We start from the raw sequence: 6,912 nt of genomic DNA, 5'->3' as shown, positions 1-6,912 counted from the left end.
CTGGACAGCCAGCACTTCATCCATGGCCACCGGACCTATGCAACTCCCCCTCGCAAGGGATAGGGGAGAAGAGGAGAGAAGAAAAGAAACGGCAGATCAACTGGTCTAAAAAAGGGGGGTCTATTTAAAGGCTAGATTATACAAATGAGTTTTAAGATGGGACTTAAATGCTTCTACTGAGGTAGCATCTCTAACTGTTACCGGAAGGGCATTCCAGAGTACTGGAGCCCGAATAGAAAACGCTCTATAGCCCGCAGACTTTTTTTTGGCTCTGGGAATCACTAATAAGCCGGAGTTCTTTGAACGCAGATTTCTTGTCGGGACATATGGTACAATACAATCGGCGAGATAGGCTGGAGCTAAACCGTGTAGTATTTTATACGTAAGTAGTAAAACCTTAAAGTCGCATCTTAAGTGCACAGGAAGCCAGTGCAGGTGGTTTTAAGTTTTAAAAAGATGATAGTTTGATGTACTGCAAGTATGCAATTGACTACTATGGTATGGCACTTTTTGTCAAGAGGCAAAAACACTGCAGTTGTGACGCTTCATCAAAATATGTCCCAAATCTCACATTTCCCCTGGTCACTGAACACAATGAAAAGTCCTCTGTCGTCCTTAATGGGCTAAACTGTTGGAATCCGCAAAGTGAAACCAGTCATGACACGCTAGAGCACATATGTCAGAGTCAAGGCCCGCGGGCCATATCCGGCCCGCGAGAAGGTTTTTTACGGCCCTTGGGATGATCTTGATTTATTATTAGAACCGGCCCGCAGACCGCAGATCTTTTTTTTTTTTTTAGACCGCAGATCTTTTACACGCACCAAGCGGATGCCGGTCCAAGGTTCCGAAAGGGGGCGAGCGGCCCGCCGGGACGCGCCTGCCGGCCGAAGGGCTGCAGCCCGGCCGTCAGTCGCGGAGCCCGCCGTGCCACGCGCGCCAAGGGGGCGGGCCGAAACCCGGCCCCGAGGCCCTGAGAGTTCTGCTTTGTTTCCCCAAACCGCGCGTCACCGCCGGGCCCGCACCACCGTCGGGCTGCAGCCCGAGCGTCGGTGGCGGAACCCGTCATGTGCCGCGCGCGCCAAGCGGAGCGGGGGGGTCAAGCGGGCCGAAACCCGCAGGCCACCCCCTCACCACGAGGCCCTGAGACTTCTGCGTTTGACCCCTACGCGCGGCCCGTCGGGACGCGCCCGCCGTCAAGCCACGAGGGCCAGCCGTCGGGTCGCGGAGCCCGCCGTGCCACGCGCGCCAAGGGGCGGGCCGAAACCAGCGGGGGGTTTCGGGCACCCAACTCGCCTCCCTCCCACGGAGGGAGGAGGGGGGTTTAATGTGAACATTACTGTGCAATCACATATTTAGAGTTTTTACTCAATTCAAGTTTAAAAGTTAAAGTTTAATATTTGTTTTCACTGCATGTTACTTCTCCTTAAACAAAGTGTTGTTTTTGATTTATAGATTTTTGCACTTTATTTTATTGTATTTCAATTTAATTATATTTTAAAAATATTTCAGTTGAGTGGATGATAGAAAATTGCTATTATTGTTTTTTTCTTTGAAGTAAATTTAGCCCACTTTTGCTAAAATAGAAAATATAGGCTACTGATGGTGCCTTGAATACCGGTTTCTTTCATTTAATGTTCATGTTATGGGGATTTTTATATAAAGGAAATTTGTCTTTTGTGTCTGTTGAAAATTAAAGATTACTGACAGAGCCATGAGAAAATATTGCTTTATTTATCTGATCATATTGGAATATATTTGTTAGGTTTTCAGTAGGTTCAATTAGGTTCACTAGACTATATGCGTCATTTAAAAATTTTTCAATGAACATTCGAACAGTCCGGCCCTCGGCTTGTAGCTAAATTTTTTATTTGGCCCTCCGTCCATTTGACTTTGACACCCCTGCGCTAGAGCCTTCATGTGGCCGGCAAGACTGATGCTATCACACAGGAGGTACATTGTGCACCTGTGGAACACATAGTGAAGGCCCCTGATGCGCACCCAGCTTTTTCACCTTGCATTTTGGAAATATTGTCATTCATTCAGCTTGCGGGGTATTGGGTGTGCATCAGCGTCACATTGTAGACTTTAGACCAGGGCTGCCAAAACTGCAAGCCAATTTGAGTGATTTTGTTTGGACTTCCCAAATGTAACACATATTAATGCTGACCTCTTTCAAGCCAACACAGTCATTGACGGCATGCATGTCCGCAAGGCTAACTAGTTGGCATCAGGGGCGTCACTAGCTTTTAAGGACAGGGGGGGCTTAGCCCCCAGGAGATGCACAGGATGCGAGCGAAGTAGCGCACGAGCACAAAACTTCACAAACGGCTAACAAAGACTTAGAAATTAATCATTGTTATTATTATTATTTCAGTGGGTTTCTTTTCAATGTGTGTTCAGTACAACAACAAACATGGTGACATTTTGTTGACAGCATCAACAAGAAACTATTACTTGCATGATCCTTCAAGATACACTGAAACACAATGAAAGTCATGGCATTAGCCTCTATGTTATTCATGCACAACATAGAGGCTAATGCCACCACTTTAGCTCACAATACAATAATTGTTTGTTTCCAAATATTTTGAAGTTGCACAGATTACATTTTGGGCACATATGTGACTAAAATGGTTGTAAATTCAAGCCCTGGAAATATTACTTAATTACTTCAATTAAAGTAATATCTGGATCGGGATAATTTGGCTTGTATATAATATATTTACATATATATTATGGCAAGCCGTTAAGGAAATTAAATATATATGGAAGTCTGAATAGAAATGAGAAAGGTTTATATATACTGTAAATAAGAAAGACTTAGAGTCCGTCTGCTGATGTGAAAAAGAGCCAAAGTTGTCAAAGAGCTGAGGGACCATCTTCAAAGTGCAATGCTGAAACAAATAATGCAAACAATAAAATGTAACTTCCAGGGCTTGAGATTAACGTAGTCCCGTCGTCCCGGAAACGGTAAAAAAAAATGCACAGGACGAAATGAAATGCTCCCCGGGACGATGGCTTTTAACCATTTTTTTTTTCTTCTTTTTATGTATTTATTCATTTACATTTTATATTAAATGTCTTGGTTTTTCCACCCTCTGAAATTCCTATGAAATGTTTAACAAGCCATCCTATAATAATACAACAGCTATTAATGTAACAATACAATAAAACAAATATATTTAATGATGTTTTTTTCATTATTTTAACAATAGGCTAATGTATATTACTTTATATAGATTCTACAAGAAACACAAAACTTAAAAACTAAATGATTTACAATGGCAGACACAAGGTCCTTGTTCTGCAGTGCTGTGTGCTAATGTGCTTCGTACACCTGCAGGACCGCAAGCAAGGTCGCAGAGAAAATGCGGACTGGATTTTGAGTGATGTGGGCATTTTCTATATGAACAAGTGGAATGGATTGGATAGCGACGCACTAAAGGGGCTCTCTACCTTACGCTATGAAGTGAGGGGAAACTGAGTGAATAATGACAGGTTATATGATTATTTATTTAAACTCATATTAGGGCCACTTTATAATAAATATGTCGGTATGTATTTGTAAAAAAAAAAAAAATTTTTTTTTTTTTTTAACACCAAATAATTTAGGGGGGGCTTAAGAACAGGCTCAGGCCTAACAACGCCAATGGTTGGCAATAATTAATTATCTCTACTACCTTAGATCCTCACTCATGGTACTGCTGTACGTTTAAAATCACTCTTTTTGGTCCGTGGCCCATTTGCACATTTTCATTTAATTCTCGTCAACAACCTTTTTCCTCCTGACGAAAAGAAGATTAGAACAAAACACGACAAAATGCACGTCGACTGTAACAAGACAACATTTACATATTTTTCGGACTATAAGGCGCACTTAAAATCCTTTCATTTTATCAAAACTCGACGTAATGTACGTAATAATTCTGGTTGTGCTTACTGACCTTGAAGCTATTTTATTTGGTACATGGTGTAATGATAAGTGTGACCGGTAGATGGCAGTCACACATAAGAGATACGTGAAGACTGCAATATGACTAAAGTAAACAACACCAACATTTTTCATGTTCCATTGAAAATATAGAACATTACACACGGCACTCAAAAATATATGAAAATGTTTTAGTAGGACTTTGGTAAGCTATGAAGCCACACCGCTTGATGGATTGTACTGTGCTTCAACATAGGAGTATTATCATGGTGTGTATAAGGTAAGACATACTATCTGGCATTTTGTTTCGCAATATTATGCAAAAGCAACTTTCCTTACCTTCTGGTACCTGCTGATCTGTATTTGGGATCTGCATAAGTCCTGAAAATGTGTGCACTTCCGCCTTTGTAGTCCGTGGCAACACCGTAGTGGATAAGCTTCTTCTTTTTCTCTATCTTCTTGTTATGTGACATTCATCCTCCACTGTTGCCATTTCTAATATAAAGTAGTGTAAAGTTCTTACTTATATCTGTCAGTAAACTCGCCATGAAAGCACTAAAACATACCTAAAACATACCTAAAACACTAAAACATACATTTCTAATATAAAGTAGTGTAAAGTTCTTACTTATATCTGTCAGTAAACTCGCCATGAAAGCACTAAAACATACCTAAAACATACCTAAAACACTAAAACATACATTTCTAATATAAAGTAGTGTAAAGTTCTTACTTATATCTGTCAGTAAACTCGCCATGAAAGCACTAAAACATACCGGTGTAGTGACTTTACATTATTCACCCAAGGAACTTTGAGTTGTTAGAGACTTCCGGTCGGGCGTTTTTTCACGGGACACATTTCGGGTGTTGTTGTTGCACTAGTGAGCCACGGATGAGGAGATGCTGCTTCGTTATTGATTGAAGTAAAGTCTAAATGTCATTAAAACAGTTAGCGCCATCTTTTGACACTTCTTCCACTCCCGTCCTTGCACGCTACACCGCTACAACAAAGATGGCGCTGTCCAAGTGAGGCACGTAAATAAGACCCGCCCACAAATGGGCGCATCCTGAAGCGACTGTCAGAAAGCGACTTGAAGATGATGTGTAAAACATCATCTATGCAACATTTTGAGCAAAGAACCAGCATTACATGTTATGTAGACCACAAGGAAGTCTTTTACATTTAGAAAACAATCATAATAACATGACTCCTTTAATGCGCCTTATAATCCAGTGCGCCCTATGGGCCGGAAAATACGGTAAGTCACATAAAAACGAGACTAAAATTATGAGCAACGAAAGCAACCACATTGTGTTCCAAGTTATTATGCAAATTGGATTTAAGAGTTTTTTTGGTTTTTCCATTAAACTCATGGTATTGTGTCGCAAAGCTCTGTAGATCATTGACATCAATCTCAGACACCTGTGATAAATAGTCTCCCAGGTGAGCCCAATCAAAGGAAAGCTGCTTAAAAGTGATGTTCCACATTATTAAGCAGGCCACAGCTTTCTGAGCTGCTGTGGTTATAGAGGAGAGGAACTGGTGGTGTGGCCACCATCCTCTCCTGACCTCAACCCTACTGAGAACCTCTGGAGCATCATCAAGCAAAAGATCTATGAGGGTGGGAGACAGTTCATGTCCAAGCAGCAGCTCTGGGACGCTATTGCAAAGAAACTAAAGCTGAAACTGTCCAACAACTCACAAGTTCAAGGGTGATATCCAGCAAGGAGTCTTATATTAACATTTAACTTCATCAAAAGTTATTTCAATCAAAAATATTTGAATTGATAAGGTCTGATCATGCTACAAATTCAACATGTGACCATCTTGACTTCTTTACAGCCAATAAAAAGTCTTGAAACATTGTTGTGCTTAACAATTTGGAACAGTGGACTTTGAGTTATGTATTTATTATAAAAATACTGTTATCATTTCAAGATTATTTTCAATGAAATTTGAATTAAACTGACGGCTGATGACTTCAAAATTATACTGACTGACATTTGCATCAATTATTTCTGAACATTTGAGAGAAATGTACTTTGCATAATCATTTGGAACACAGTGTAAATCCATACATCCATCTATTTTCTACCGCTTGTCCCTTTCGGGGTCGCGGGGGGTGCTGGAGCCTATCTCAGCTGCATTCGGGCAGAAGGCGGGGTACACCCTGGAAAAGGAAGACGGGGTACATACACCCTGAACAAGGAAGGCCGGGTACACCCTGGACAAGGAAGACGGGGTACACCCTGGACAAGGAAGACAGGGTACATACACCCTGGACTAGTTTGTTTTGTATTATTTTGTAGTTTATTGTCAAAATATACACTCCCATTGTCCACTTAAATATTTCTAAGATATTTCTTTATTCTTAGACAACGGATTCCCTTCCGTGATTGGTCATTTCTATGGACACAGAAATGACGTCACCTAAAATTGCGTTTACGGCACATAGTAATGTCGTAATTGAGCTCTGAGTGTGACACTTAAGATTCAGTCCTACACTTCGCTGAAAGTGTGAGTAAGACGCTTGATAACTAACTTTTAAGTGCAGCTTTCAGCCAAGAATTTATTTACTCTTAAGTCAACTCTTAGTAGACTTCTTAGGAGTCATTCTAAGAAGCTTGATAAGTACGGCCCCAGATCTGTATTTGAGTTTAATGTCTTAATGTGCATTGTACCTTCAAATAAAGACTCAACTCAATCAATATCTCCTAAAAATTCAATCTCTAATGCTAATAATCTTTTAACTGTGTGGATCTGATAAAATGCACTTGTGACAAACTGCCTGACAAAATATTGGGTTATAGTGTGTGCGTGTAGATTATTTTCAACATTCAGATTTATTTCTGATATGTTTAGAAAACCTACGCAAGAAAACGTGTCCATGAGCAGCAGATTAGAAGTCTAATTCAACAAATTATACAATATCAAATGAATCAAACCATCATTTATCATGATGAGTAACACACTTTATCAG

This window comes from Entelurus aequoreus, linkage group LG10 (assembly GCF_033978785.1).
Source record: "Entelurus aequoreus isolate RoL-2023_Sb linkage group LG10, RoL_Eaeq_v1.1, whole genome shotgun sequence".
Taxonomy (NCBI): Eukaryota; Metazoa; Chordata; class Actinopteri; order Syngnathiformes; family Syngnathidae; genus Entelurus; species Entelurus aequoreus.
The sequence above is the reverse complement of the archived record's forward strand: the minus strand, read 5'-3'. Positions refer to the sequence as shown.